The 16,526-nt window shown below is 34.8% G+C and overlaps 1 protein-coding gene across 1 annotated transcript in view; it reads right to left on the bottom strand.

Annotated features, from left to right (window-relative positions):
* LOC125652261 (nuclear receptor ROR-alpha A-like) overlaps positions 1–3,608 on the bottom strand; it is a 39,579-nt gene extending 35,971 nt beyond the window's left edge. The window contains exon 1 of the mRNA XM_048881312.2: positions 3,443–3,608. The gene's annotated coding sequence lies outside the window, so the exon portion shown is untranslated. The remainder of the gene's footprint in view (positions 1–3,442) is intronic.
* Positions 3,609–16,526: the final 12,918 nt, after the last annotated feature.

Genomic DNA, 16,526 nt, shown 5'->3' with positions numbered 1-16,526 from the left:
AATCAAAACATGGTATATATAGTAACCTTTGTGTACACGTTTAATCATTTTGTAAAGGTTTACAGGATTTAAACGAAATGTCGTTGATTACATGTGTACCAGTAATCATTTCATCTTTAGATTTTATAAACATGTACTTTTTCATATTAACATTTTCTTTATACAAAAAATATGTAGTAAGTTTTCTTGATTTCTGACCCTCTTCACATCTTTTTGACCAGTAGAGTAAAAATTGTTTTCTTGCATGAATCTTTATATGTTTTTTGAAAAATGAGAATTAATTTTTAGATTTTTACAATCGAATACAAAAAATGCCTATTTTTAAAAAAAATATTTAAAATAGATATTCTTGTATCAACAATTTGTACAAGTTCAGATTGGTATTCTCTGTATAAGCACTGTAACGGGGATGATTCTGGACTATGTTCAAGTCTATGCCAGTATAGTTAAATACTTTGGGTTATTGATTATTAATATCTTGAACAAATACAAAATTTAAAGACATGAAAAGGACTGGTTCGCAGCAAGAAATATTTGTGACAGCGAGGTTCTTCTGAACCTTGTGAAAATTTCTCGCATGCAAATAAAAATTGGTTTACAATACTTATAAGTATATTACATGTAATGAATAAAATTTATCATATTCAGTTGTTAATTGTCTTTCATTTCTATCATGTTTATCAGGGAAAAACATCCTCAAGTAATTTTAAGTGAAAGTCGCTACCGGAAATAACGAACCCAACGTTTTCTTTCAAAAAATAATTTGATGATAAATGCAAGTAGTACATATGTAATTGTTTTGTTTTTCATTATCAAACATGTACAATTTTACATTTTATTGGTTAATGATGCAATATATTTTTCACTAATTTTGTTTGTTTTCACAAAGTGTTGGTTATGGCATGATTTAGTTTACTCAGATTTTAAACGTCTATCATTCAATAATTGTAAGTTTTTATTTAACAAATGAGTGTTTTGTGTATGTCCATTATGCAGTCAATGGAGTTGTTGATGACCGAGTTGAATGAATCAATCTTAAATTAACCCAACTCAAATGCTTTTCATCCTTTTTATTCACGAAGTAAAACAAAAACAAGTACTGGTAATAAGCAGCAACTCAAAACGCAGACTACAAAAGACTCAAAAGAAGAGGTATTCTGAGATTTTGATCCATTAAATTTTTTCGTTTAAATGAAACTGTTTTGTTTTATTGCTGTTTGTTTAAACACACATTTTTGTACACATTTCACCCTTAAAAAATCTCTAGACTAGATCTATGTAGATTCCAAATAAGTGCACATGACCCAAGAATTGAAAGAGGGAGATATGAAATGGTAAAAAATAATACTGTCAGAAAATTCCTCTAGAAAGAAACTAAAGAATATGTGAAGAGCAAAATATGTTTTTGAATGATATATCCAAGCTTAATAAAAACTTTATCTATTTAACAAATAAGGATAAATTCATATGGCTGATGATTAATGAAGACAAACCAGTAATTATCAAATTGAGTGAATATCTAGTTAAAACTTTCAGAACAAGAATATCAGTCAAACTGATAGATGCATCCCAAACTGCATCTAACCAATGAACTACTTCTTATGATGAATGACTTGCACAATGATCAATAACTCTTGAATTATTGTTGACTTGATGGGTTTTTTCATATATAAGGTATATATTGAGTGATGTTGACCTTTACAAATGACCTTGAGTGACATTTGTCTGAAAGCCATTTGCCTATTACTTATTTGTGTAATTATATATGATCAAAACATGTTCAAAAACTGTTGAAATAAGGAACTTTTTTCTTATATTTATATACCAAGTGACCTTGACCTTTCCAAAATTACTTTGGTCCAAAAGTCACTGTCCCAAGGAATATTTGTAACCGATTATGATCAATTTCTGATGAAAGGTTTAGGAGATGGAAACCTTTATAACAAAAACTGTTAAAATAAGAAACTTTTTTATGTTCTGAGTGACTTGACCTTTCCAAAATGACCATGAGAGACCCTGATCCAAAAGCCCTTGTCTCAAGAAAAATTTGTGATCTATTATAGTAGCAATCTAATTGAAATTAGATGTTGGATCCGCTTGCATACTCGCTACACAAACATCTAAAAACATCCCATAGAGGGTCACGTCAGAGGTCAAATTCGGTATCACTCTAGACTTATCGGCTTCAACAAACATTCAATGATTTTGCCAGCGGTGATTTCATTGGTCAATCGAATTTGACCTCTGACGTGACCCTCTACGGGATGTTGTTAGATGTTTGTGTAGCGATTATGCGAGCGGATCCAACATCTAATTTTAATTAGATTGTTATAGTAGTTTAGGAGATATGAGCTTCGACAGACACAACAGCAACTATATGCTTCCCCAAAAAAATTTCGTGGAGCATAAAAATAGGCAATGTCATAAAAGTGCAAAAATGCAACTAGTTTGCTATTCATATGTTGGTATAAAACTGATATTGTCAACATACTTTTGTAGTTTGTGCACACCATATTTGCAAATCATATGTACTCGTTTCCCCATATGCTACATGTACATCTAGTAATATTGTAATCTTTTCCAAAGTTTTTTTTCTTCATAAAACTATCATAAGCGTAAAAACACACAGACGGGCAGACCAAAACCTGTATGCCCTTGACTCCCCAATTACAGGCTGATGGGGCATAAATAAGAATTTCATTTTTGAAAATATATTATGAGGGTAAGAACTGCATCACTTCACGCTATACTTTCCATGAAGTGCTAATGCACTTCATGTAGTATGTCGATGTGAAGTGTCGCAGACCCTCATGTATTTTTAGAAATGAAATTTATTTTTTAAATGTCAACCCCTTGGTACTGTAAACACTCCTTTAATGTGTAGTTTGTAGCACAGTGACTTTGGCACAGTTGTAAGATCTCTATCATATATGGGAAATGAATGTCTGGATTTTGTACAATGCCTCTTATTCTCTTTATAGAGAAGTGGACAGGCATATCCTACATCCAGGCTATGTCTGTCCACTTCTCTAAAGAGAAACTGAGAATACGGTGCTCCGATCCATGTAGCCTTGGTTCTCTATTGTTTTTATTTAGATAGTGGTGTTGTCAGTCTGGTTGTTTATTTAAAATCAGAGTCTTCATTTCCTGCCATGTGTACTCAAAACACATTCTACCCGAGACATATATAATTATATTCATAGATTTTATCAATCACTAAGCAAATCAAAACTCGACAAGACATTAAACAATATAAATACATATATCCAATCCAGGGAGCCCATGGCACCTTAGGTGAGGATTATTCGGGGGTCTTTGCAGAGACATTACCCCCAAATATCAAATGTATGTCAGCTGGAAATAAAAGATACTCAAAGTGGAAACAAATATAAATAAAATCTTAAACACTGTTAAAGGCCTAAAGTCTGTTATAAACACTTACATGCTGATAATTCCAGGTAGTTCGTACACAACCTATCACCGAATCAAAATAAATTCGTCTTAGAAGCGTACGCTCTCGTAGAATATAATACAAGTATGTTTATTACTGTATTGTCAATGTCTGGGTAGACCTAGTTGTTCACCCTAACGCACCGACTCCCGATCCCGACTCAAAAAATATGAAAACCTAATCGTAAATTTTTTTCCCCATCCTTCCATGACAAACTTCATTATCGGATACCCACGGCTGATCTCGTCTTTTACTATGAAGAGTTGAATACGAGATCAGCCGTGGGTATCCATCCATGGATAAGCTTATGCAGGGCAATGTTTTGTATGACATTGATTAGCAAGCACGACAAAATCTCTACGAGATATAAAATATGTCAAAGTTCACGTGAGCTAAACAATACTTCTGGGTATCACAGAGCTCTTCTTTACATGACATCGAGTACCCCTTAGCATTCCCTACCCGGAAGTATTGTTTAGCTCACCTGAACTTTGACATTTTTTATATCTCGTAGAGAATAAAGGGGTTTAATGCCTGCTTTTAGAGCATTAAATTAATCTTTGAAGACAAGGTGGAAGGAACATCAAGGCAATGTAGCGAACCTAGGAGGGCTATCATTTGCCGCTTTCAGTTTGGGGCTATAGTGGTAACACTTGGTGGCTCAATCAATGGATACATTGTCCCTGTCTCCCCTCATAGAGTAGAAATAGGGACTCCAAATCTGTCCCGACCACCGGGTGGTACTACTACGTACAGCCCCAAACTGAAAGCGGTAAATGATAGTCCTAGGGGTCCTCTACCTTGCCCTGGTGTTCCTCCCACCTTGTCTTTAAATATTACAGCTCTAACAGCAGGCATCAAACCCTCTATTCTCTATGTGATACGAAAAAAGTAAAAGTTCAGGCGAGCTACACAATACCTCCGGGTATCACAAAGCTCTTCTTTACATGGCATCGAGTACCCACTAGGACTTTCTACTCCAACCAATATGGAGCGCCAAATTAACATAAACTCAAATAATTGAAGATATCATCGATTCAATTATTGCTCTCTTTAATTGAATTAATGTGCGCATTAAATCAATTATTGCTTTCATCAAATGAATTAATACGCGCTTCAATTCAATTATTGCTCTCATCAATTGAATTAATGCGATCATCAATTGAATTAATGAGAGCAATAATAGATTTGATGCGCGCATTAATTTAATTATGAGAGTATTAATTTATTAGAAATATTGCTCGCAATAATTGATTTAGAGCTCGATATAAATAATTTGATGATCTCTTTAATTCAATTGAAGATATCTTTAATTATTTACAATGCTTTTGTATAAGGAATTAATGCGCGCATCAATTCTTTTAAAGAGACCAACAATTCAATTAAAGATATCATTTATTCAATTGTGGATATGTTGAATTGAAGATATCTTTAGTTATTTAGTTGCTCTCTCTAAAAGAATTATTGCTCTCTTCAAATGAATTAAAGATATCATTAATTCAATTGAAGAGAGCAATAATTGAATTAATGCGCACATTAAATCCATTATTGCTCTCATCAAATGAATTAATGCGCGCATCAATTCAATTATTGTTCTCATCATTTGATTTAATGCGCGCATTATATCAATTATTGCTCTCTTCAATTGAATTGTAGCGCGCATCAATTCAATTGTTGATATCATTAATTCATTTGAAGAGATCATTAATTGAATTAAAGCGCGCAATAATTCAGAATTGAAGATATCATTAATTATTTGAAGAGATCTTTAATTAAATTGTTGCGCGCATCAAATGAATTTCATGATATCTTCAAATAATTGAAGATATCTTCAATTATTTGAGTTTATGTTAATTTGGCGCTCCATAAACCAATGAACACTTTTTTTTTCTTTTCTTATATATATATATATATATATATATATATATATATATATATATATATATATATTATTTTTCAACATTCTGTACATAGTTTATGGTATATCTTCATAATATATACATGTAATATAGAATTACAGAAGAGTTTTTTTCTTTTATAGAGAGAGAGAAAGAAAGAAAGAGAGAGAACTATGAAAATATTTGGTTCCATCTGTTCCAAAGGGCATCAAAATTTTCAGTATCACCATTTTTATACGAAATGAATTTTTGTGTTTCATAGAATAACTTTAAAAATGATATTGCAGAACGCACACTCAAATTTTTCTCTGTACCAGTGAACACTTTGTCTCTGTCTCCCCTCATAGACTAGAAATAGGGACTCCAAATTGTTCCGACCCCCAGGAGCCACCGGGTGGTACCACTACAGCCCCAAACTGAAAGCAGTAAATGATAGTTCTATGGTTCTTCTACCTTCCCTTGATGTCCTTAAATTTCCACCTTGTCTTCAAGGATTAGTGCTCTAAAAACAAGCATCAAACCCCTTCATTCTCTACGAGATACCAACAATTTCAAAGTTCAGGTGAGTTAAACAGTATTTCCGGGTATCACAGACCTCTTCTTTACATGGCATCGAGTACCCCTTAGCATTTTCTACCTCAATCAATGGATACATTGTCCCTGTCTCCCCTCATAGAGTAGAAATAGGGACTCCAGATCTGGCCCGACCCACGGGAGCCACCGGGTGGTACTACTATGTACAGTCCCAAACTGAAAGCGGTAAATAATAGTCCTAGGGATCCTCTACTTTGTTTTCATGTTCTTTCCGCCTTGTCTTCAAAGATTAATGCTCTAACAGCAGTCATAAAACCCAATTATTCTCTATAAGATACGAAAAATGTTAAAGTTCAGGTGAGCTAAACAATACTTCCGGGTATCACAGACCTTTTCTTTACATGACATCGAGTACCCTTAGCATTCCCTACCTCAATCAATGGATACATTGTCCCTGTCTCCCCTCGTTGAGTAGGAATAGGGACTCCAAATCTTTCCCGACCCCCGGGACCACTATTATTGACTGGGATTATTTAAACTTATAAATGGAGGGGGATACTACAAAAATTGGTATAGACTATTGAAGAGAACAATTTCACGATTTTTAAAAGAGTATCGGGCTTGGCAAAGTAAAGTTCTTAAACTTTTTAACGCCCACTCATTTTTTCCATCAAGTCGTGAATTTCAAATTTTGTCTGAAATATACGATATAATCCGTGGGTTTCAAACTATGAGTTTTTTGTTAAATTAGTGGTAGGTTAAGTACACACTTTTTATTGATGGTACACAAAGCTAAGTGTGTAAGCATAAAACAGTGAATTGGCGGATCATGATGTGAAAACAACTAGGATATGACCCTTAATATAACAAAGAGAAAATTGACGTAAGTTTTTGCAATTACCAAAGTTTTGTAAAAATAAAGATACACTGATTATCTGTCATATATTCATTTAAAATACAAATATTTGATTTTGTATTGTTAGAAAAGAGAAACATTTTATAGAAATGGTTAAGAATTCAAATTTCCAACAATCTGAACAATACGCACGAAAGTGATTATCATTCCAGATTAAGTTCATGTTTACGCAATCATTTTATATATATATATATATATATATATATATATATATATATATGTTTAGAACATGTTTTAACACAAATATACATGGATGACTGAATAAATTCAAGGTTAAAGAGTAAACAAATAGATAGAGTTCGGTGACAACACTTATCAGTGGCAATTCATTCCTCAATCAGAGCGAGACACGGTACATCTTTGATTGAATCTTTTACAAACGATCTTACCTGACGGTACATGTATCTTTGTCTTATGAATACATAAGTTTATTACTAATTTTGTATAATATCAGATATACATATAGTTATTTAACCTCTGGCCAAAGCCCGAGAGACTCTCCTACAGAATAAATCCACAGTGGAATTACGACACAATGTAATGAGCTTTTGGTCATCAGCAGACGTCTCATTGACAAAAACTACAGCGGAATTCATTGCACTAAAATGGTGGTACTTCAAAATACCCGACAAATGACAAAACTTCTCAGAGACAAAGGCATTCTGGACAGTCCCACCACATGAATGTTTTGTCAATGACGACTACGCGACGCTTTTCACTTTTCCATCGTTCTTTCCAGGTTTGAAAAAGAATCATTGTCTGTCCCAAATGTAAACTATACTTTGATTCTGTTCAACAATTACTCAGACATACATAAAAAAAAAAAAAAAGACGGGCTAATTAAAGCATCTTAAAACTATTGCCTCTGAGAGAGATTAATAAATGTACGAGAATCCAGCATCTGCTAGACTTTTTAGGTGGGCAGACAGATGAAATATCTATACGGTCCGACCGAAAGGTAAGACATAATGTAGATTTTTATTTCTGGCCTAATAAAAGAAAAATCAATCTGCAAAAGAACTTTATCCAACACCAAATATATATGTGTGTGTGTGTGTGTGTGTGTGTGTGTGTGTGTGTTCTATTTGTAAAATGCATTAATCAATTACTTACCGAGATGGTATGTATCATTTAACCTGCCAGGTGCGTAGACAGAAAGAAAATGAAGTGTACGCAAAGTATAGTGAGGGCCGCCATGCGGCCTCCAGTGGGTCAAGGGCAAGAGGCTTCTGGGTTTTACCAATGAAATCATTACCTTGGGGGGGGGGGGGGGGGGGGGGGGGGGGGGGGGGGGGGGGGGGGGGGGGGGGGGCATAGAAACAGGGTTTCTTGTCAATTTCCAAACCCAAAAGAATTCACAAAATTATTTTCTTAAGTAATTTATTATGCCAACTCACCGTGTCTTCTTGGATTGATTTTATTTTCGTTTTACGATTTTTTTTTTCACGTTGTTTTCGACTGCATGGTATATACATGTACTAACAAAGAATATCCTAATTGTTAATCCATCTACTACACACATGTACATATATGATGTACATTACAGTGATATTCGACATGATGTTAATGATTTGAAATTAAAATTGATTGAATGGACATTATGATGCTGATTAAGTTATAAACCGGGAATATATAATGCAGATATTTTTGTAGCCTGGTGCCCGCGTTCAAGATCGTAGCGGCTACGTAGGGCTCGGTAGCGATACGATCTTGAACGATGTGCTAGGCTAACCCTACGTAGGAATAACAAGCGTTAATTCATACAGTGCGTTCAATAGACCTAGATATCTAGCCTAGCAGCTAGGCTAGCCGTTACGATCTTGAACGCAGCCCAGGCCTTCCCATAATGCTCCGCTTCATTTGCGGAGCATTATGGGAAGACCAGGGCACCAGGCTAATATTTTTGAGGCACAACTATTTTAACGCCAAATACTGTGTACGCAGTTTCAAAAGTACTTGCGCATGGGCAGCTACGCGCCTGCAGGCTGCACAACTTTCTCAAATGGATATGACATTCATATGATATGGCATAAGTAAAACAGTGTTAGGGTCGTGGGGCGGCATTTGAACCACCAACGCCGATCTTATAGTCTCCATTAACAAGGTAGTGGTTGCATGTACTGTTTTGCTGCTCTGCTTCCATGAATGTCTCGAAAAGGTGAATTTTTCTTGGTGACGTGAACTAGAGAGGTCATCTTGTCTAGAACACAGCTAGGTGCTTGGGTTCAGGACCCCCACTCCCACGAATAAGCTACTGGTACCAGTGAGGGTGTTTTTCTAAAAGGGCTTATTTTGAATTATTTTGGACTTTAGGGGTATGCACGACGTTGTTGACATGTATTAGAAATATTTTCAACAACAACAAAAATGTAGCTTATTCGGAAGGGGGGGGGGGGTCCTGAACCCAAGCACCTGTGGTCTAGAATAATGGGTTTGTGTATGAATGTTTGGGAGAAATTCAAAGGTGTAATGAACCCGAAACAGTTGTTTTGAGTATACGAGAGACAGCTAGCTACTGTCCCACGGATGGCACAAGTACACGTGTTGTTCCCTTAGCGAGGTTACACATTCACAGTAAACCGCGTGTTCAGTTGTTGAGATACATAAACATTGATATATTTAGAACTCATTACACATCATAAGTTTATATTTTAAATTGAAAAAAATATACATTCCGTTATCATGCAATATATGTCGTTTGTAATACTTGGAAATCGTTTTCAAGTTAATGAAAAGTTATGTCAATAAAAAACGTTCAAACTGAAATGCAGCCAAGTTAAATATGGTGCGGTAATTTGAATGTCTTTTGAAGAAGTTTTTTTTTTTTTTTTTTACTTTGGTATGTGAGTGTACCTTCAGAAATGTCCATAAGACGTTCATATAGCCAGTTTGTCTCCTTTGAGACAGCGGCCACCACGCGGCATCGAATAGATTATATGAAAAAAGAAAACATTCAAACTGAAATGCAGCAAAGTCACATATGGTGTGGTAATTTGGATGTGTTTGGAAGTTTTAACTTTGGTTTGTGATTTTCCATTAGACGTTTATAGTAAGTTCTTTCCCTTGAGACAGTGGCCACCACCGGCATCGAATAGATTCACATTTAAAATAAATATCAGATCTGAGGAGGCAATTTTACTGTAAGGAAGACATAAATTTATGACAAGCCTTTTTACTATTTATTCGAAAAATAAGACATCTCTTTAAATTAAAGATATATCTCTTATTCGCAAGAAATATATCTCTAAAAAAGAAGAGATATCTCTCTCACTTAGATATCTTTTTCAATTAGAGAGATAACTCTTTCACTCAGAGAGATATCTCTTTTACTTTTAGAGATACCGGTATCTCTTACACTTAGAGAGACACATCTTTCACTTAGTTTACATATACATGTTTACAACCTTTTAAAGAGATTTTTTAAAATAATCACTTTACCAATATACGAATTCAAGAAAACATGACTTATGACAGATCTACACCTCTCAGACAGACTTGTATCTTATGAAAAATCATCTTAGGAGTTTAAGACAAGCGGTATGATTTCCTGGCGTCAGTGGAAGTACTCGGAGTTTAGGCTGTATATTTGACATAGAGTACTGCAGGTAACGACAATCCGTAATCGTCATTGTATCGGAAAATGACGTGTGGAAATGAAAGGCGTATTTCGGTTTTCAACCTTTGTTGCTACAATGTATGTGACCTGGAAACTGGGTCGTTAAGTTCCATGTGTGTTACCGAATTTCCCACATGCTTCAGATCGATAGACCATTCACAACTTTACTACTACTCCTACAAGAGCCCTACCTACGGTCCACATTGAGAAAGTTCATTTTACGTTATTTTCACACGCAAAGTTATTCATTTTCCATGAAAACAAAATCTATTAGGTGACCACCATTTTTCTCGGATTTTGACGTTTGGACAAAATAATACATCTGTTAGAGTTTTTTTTGGGGAGGGGGGGGGGCTTCTTGTCGACAATACTAGCCAACTTCTCTCTACCCCTTTGAAAAACGATATGCTACGTATTCTAAAAACAAGTTTGTGAATTTTTCTTATTTGGTATTAGTAACTGTATTATCATTATTTGACCTCAGATGTATTTAATTGAAGATATCTTTAATTATGTAGTTGCTCTCTCTAAAAGAATCATTGCTCTCCTCAAATGAATTAAAGATATCATTAATTCAATTGAAGAGAGCAATAATTGAATTAATGTGCGCATCAATTCAATTACTGCTCTCATCAATTGATTTAATGCGCGCATTATATCAATTATTGCTCTCTTGAACAATTGAATTGTAGCGTGCATCAATTCAATTGTTGATATCATTAATTCATTTGAAGAGATCATTAATTCAATTAAAACGCGCATCTATTCAGTTGAAGAATCAATGCTATCATCAATTCAATTAATGCGCGCAATAATTCAGAATTGAAGATATCATTAATTATTTGAACAGATCTTTAATTAAATTGTTGCGCGTATCAAATGAATTGATATATTTCGAGTTTATGTTAATTTGGCGCTCCATAAATATGCACTAAGATAATTAAAAAATATCGCTATTTCGATTTCCTGAGAAAGCAACTCAGAGGGAAAAAGTAACATGTCCAGTATCTTTTTTATTTCAAACAATTGAGTATTAAAAGATTAACCCAAAAATTGTAAAATAATGTTTCGACGAAATTATCAATGGCACATTTTCCTGTTTACCAAATCAAACGCTTTTAAGACTATTCATAAGTTGTGAAACAATGCTAAATATATACATATATTTTCTCATAATTACGCTATCCTTTCTCGTAATAACGAGATATTTTCTCGTAATTTCAAGATAATTTTCTCGTAATTACGAGATCTTCTCTCGTAACCACGAGGTAATTATCTTGTAATAACGAGATCTTTTCTCGTAAATACGAGATAATGGAATGTGAATTTTTTTACACGAATTTCCATTGGCACGAATTGTGCTCCTTTGTGAGCTGACCTGTTTTGATAATCTTATGAAGCAGACTTTATTCAAAAGCTTTTACATGAGAAGAAGAAATATCTTGTTGTGGCCTTCAACTTGACAATTAGATATATTGACGACATTTTATCTATTAACAATAATCATTGGCATTCATATGTCGATTCAATAAATCCATGTGAACTCGAAATAAAAGACACCACAGAGTCCTCCACATCTGCTTCATATTTAGATATTTATTGAAAATGGATATTAACAGCAAACTAACAACCCAACTTTATGACAAACGGGATGATTTTTACCTTCTCCATCGTCAACTTCCCATATTTTATCTATATAGCAATATTCCATTATCACCTGCATTTGGTGTTTATGTCTCTTAACCGATTCGATACGCAAAAGCTTGTTCTGCGTATGATCAGTTTTTAAATTGAGGCAAGCTACTGGCAAACATGTTGATGTTACAGGGGTTTCAACAGTCTTGTTTCAAGTCAGCATTTCGCAAATTCTATGGTCGTTATATTGATCTAGTTTGCCCATATCACCTAAAATTGGGTAAAATGCTGTTTGACGGGTTTTATACCGATTGTTAGGCCGTTCATGGAACTGTTATTGACTACAAACTGTTCTATGCACACTGATTTTGATTACGGATTACTCCGTTTATCTGATCAAGACATAGGGCTCATGTCGAATGTGACCGGTCAACAGGGGATGCTTATTCCTCTTAGGCACCTGATCCCAACTCTGGTATATCCAGGGGTCCGTGTTTGCCCAACTCTGTAATTTGTATTGCTTATAGGAGTAATTAGATTGATAACTGTTCGTTATCTCCACCTTTCATACACATCTCACTTACACTTCATGGTCTTTGCCAATACAATAAAGTCAATAACTTTATAATCATAAAACTAATCAATATACCGGTATGTTGCAAAACAATCCCTCCCTTCCAAGATCGATACATGTATATGTAAACATGGCATTAACCCTCTTCCTTGTATCTGTAGTTTTCGTGGACGATTTATTCAAAGCAGTTGATATAATCCGTCAGCATCAAACTAAATACTCGAGATACTTTTCGAAATAGATTTAGTATACCCTACCATCTCACCTTTCGTCAGCAAAAAAACATGTACCGGTAGTCCTTGTCCGTTTAGGAAGCTGCCATGATGTCATGAAGTGACGTAATTCGCCGATGGGTAGGTAAACGCTCTGAGCCGTAGTAAAATAGGAATAAAGTTCTTGTTTTCATGGATAAAGCAGAATATTCTCCTCAGTCTCGAGACATTTGAAATATAAAAGCCGAGCAACTTTTCTTGACATTGGAGGTTATGCTGCAACATGAAAGGTGAAGATAACGAACAGTGATCAATCTCATAACTCCTATAAGCCATGCAAAATATAGATTGTATATAATAATATAGAATTGGGTAAACACGGACCCCTGGATATACCAGAGGTAGGATCAGGTGCCTAGGAGGAGTAAGCATCCCCTGAGCTGCATTTGGCTGGGTGACCGCTACATGTTACAGTTTTGAGGCATTTCTGTGTCATGTGAATTCATTTTCAGTTGTGATCCTTTGGAGCTAGGTTGGGACCACAATATGGGATAAAAAATTTCCATGGGAATAAAGATTGATAAAAAAAAATCTTTTAAATGTGATAGTATGAATATCAATTTCTTTATGTATTTATCATTTTTCATTTATCTTTTCATTAAATTGACCGAAAGTTCTATTGCGCATCTGGATTGAGTTGGCCGAGTAAAGTTTTATTCTGTTATTTCATTGGTTCTTTTATTTCATTGGTCATTTGGGGGGGGGGGGGGGGGTATAAATCTACCGCGTTTACCTATGTTGATAGAGGTGTAATACGTTTTGATGATTTCCAACCAGCTAACATCATCCGCATCTTATGGTATATGTTATTTCTAGTATATTTGATTATATGTTTCGTTACCAAATAAAGATTTGATGTGCATAATTATTTTGTGTGCAAGTTCTTTACTTTATTAACCGAGTTGCGTGGCGAATCTCGGCTTTTAAATTGGCGAAGGATGGGCGTCCAGTCGGGTGGGCGGCGTCCACAATTAGCTTTCATACTTTTTGATGCATCTTTGTGAGACTTACAAAACATGATCACATCCAAAAGAAGAATGTTCCTATTTATTTTGAGGTCAAAAGGTCACTAAATGCCATAGATTCTAGCTTGTCTCTAACTTTCATACTACTAAGGGCATCTTTGTGAAATTTACATACCATGATCACATCCAAAAGAGGAAGGTTCCTATTTTGAGGTCAAAAGGTCAAGGTCACTTTGTCACTAAATGCCATAGATTTGAGCTTGTCCGGTCTCACTTTCATACTACTAGGGACATCTTTGTGAAACTTACATAACATGATCACATCCAAAAGAAGAATGTTCCTATTTATTTTGAGGTCAAAAGGTCACTAAATGCCATAGATTCTAGCTTGTCTCTAACTTTCATACTACTAAGGGCATCTTTGTGAAATTTACATACCATGATCACATCCAAAAGAGGAAGGTTCCTATTTATTTTGAGGTCAAAAGGTCAAGTCACTTTGTCATTAAATGCCATAGTTTGAGCTTGTCCGGTCTCTAACTTTCATACTACTAAGGACATCTTTGTGAAACTTACATAACATGATCACATCCAAGAGAGGAAAGTTCCCATTTATTTTGAGGTCAAAAGGTCAAAGTCACTTTGTCATTAAATGCCATAGATTTGAGCTTGTCTGGTCTCTAACTTTCATACTACTAGGGGCATCTTTGTGAAACTTACATAACATGATCACATCCAAAAGAGGTAGTTTCCTATTTATTTTGAGGTCAAAGGTCAAGGTCACTAAATGCCATAGATTTGAGCTTGTCCGGTCTCTAACTTTCATATTACTAGGGACATCTATGTGAAACTTACATAACATGATCACATCTAAAAGAGGAAGGTTCCTATTTATTTTGAGGTCAAAGGTCAAGGTCACTTTGTCACTAAATGCCATAGATTTGAGCTTGTCCAGTCTCTAACTTTCATACTACTTGGTGTGTCTTTGTCAGACTTCCATATTTTGATCACATCCAAGAGGAAGGTTCCTATTTATTTTGAGGTCAAAAGTCAAGGTCTTTTTCTCTATATACTGTAGATTTGAGCTTGCCTATAACTTTTATACATGTACTTGCTGGTGCATGTTTATCAGACTTCAAATCCTGATGACATTCAAGATTCATGTTGCTTTTGAAATCCAAAGGTCAAGGTCATTATCATACTAAATACCTATTGTGGCCATTCAAAGCTTCATACTTATAAACTATATTAAATACATGCATGTTTTTACTTCATGAATGCAAGCGTGCATAATATTCCAAACTGCAACTCGGCCATACGCATCTTTGATGCATTTTAGCGATTTTTTTATTTTTGCAGTCAAAGTTGTAATGATTATATGAGTCTGTAAGATCTTAATTTAAATTAATTACAGAACACATATACATTTTTTCATGAAGTATAATATTCTGCTAAAACTTTTACTGTGGGTACAATTTACAATTGTCATATTTTGATTGTCTTTTCTTTACATTTGATTTGTAATATTATTTGTCTGTTATTGTAGGTCAATGCCTTTATTTAATTCTACTGACATCTGCCTTTTTACTCGGTTACGTAAAAATCACAACAACTGAACAATGGCAGGACCAAGGTCACTTGGCAATCAGAACCCTCGCCCATTACTACAAAGGGTAAAGGGCGAGGTGTTCCGATTGGGTGACTCAGGTGAGCAATTTGGCCCATGGGCCTCTTGTTTTTATAGTAAATGCAAAGAATATAATGTAAGATAGGAGAAAATGTTCATTATCCTCATACAATTTCATCAATTAAGTCATGCAATGGCACAGTTTGACATGTTACACTTGGTGCATCAAACAGCTCCAGTACATATCTAAATGTGTAATTCAGCTATATAGCTTTATCATGCTATAAAGTTTTACAAGAGGTCCACGAGCCTTATCGGTCACTGAGTATAGGTATACATTGTTATAATGGCTGACTTCCTTGAAACATGGATATCAGCAATACTTGTAGATCACAGGTTTGAGTCCAGCAGGGGTTTTAAATTTTTTCAGATTACTTACTACTAAAACTGTATTTTATGGTTGATATTAATGAAATCTAGAATAATTTTACTGTTCTGCATACTAATATTCAGCAGCAGTGATCTCAATTTAAAACATATGTTTCAAAAAGTGCCCATACTGATGAAAGACTTCATAATATATATCAAAATACTATATGACTATGTTGGACCTGCCCTAGAGTCAGCACCCTGGGTCAATGACAGGGAATAAATGATTACATTAATAAATACATGCAAGACAACGAACACAGCAAAATTACAACTCATAGCACTAAACTACACTATACTAAATAAACGGAATAACAATGCAACACTCTACATATTGTCTAGTGTTGAGAATTTGATCTGATGAGTGAAACTACGAGGCTGAACATGTACAAAACACGTCTGCTCACTTTAATATTGGGCTAAAATCCATAACAACGTTTTCTGTGTAATATCCAGTACTTTTGCAAGGGTAAACAAGGTAATATTTGACCATGTTTCTAGTGGACGAATATCATGAAATATGTTGCCTTTTGATAAATCTTCAGGATTTAAGGGCTTCAAGCAACAGAAGGAAAAGAAGTGTGGTAAGAAAATCATGAATGAAAACAA

The sequence above is a fragment of the Ostrea edulis genome, chromosome 5 (assembly GCF_947568905.1).
Source record: "Ostrea edulis chromosome 5, xbOstEdul1.1, whole genome shotgun sequence".
Classification (NCBI taxonomy): Eukaryota; Metazoa; Mollusca; class Bivalvia; order Ostreida; family Ostreidae; genus Ostrea; species Ostrea edulis.
The sequence above is the reverse complement of the archived record's forward strand: the minus strand, read 5'-3'. Positions and strand labels throughout refer to the sequence as shown.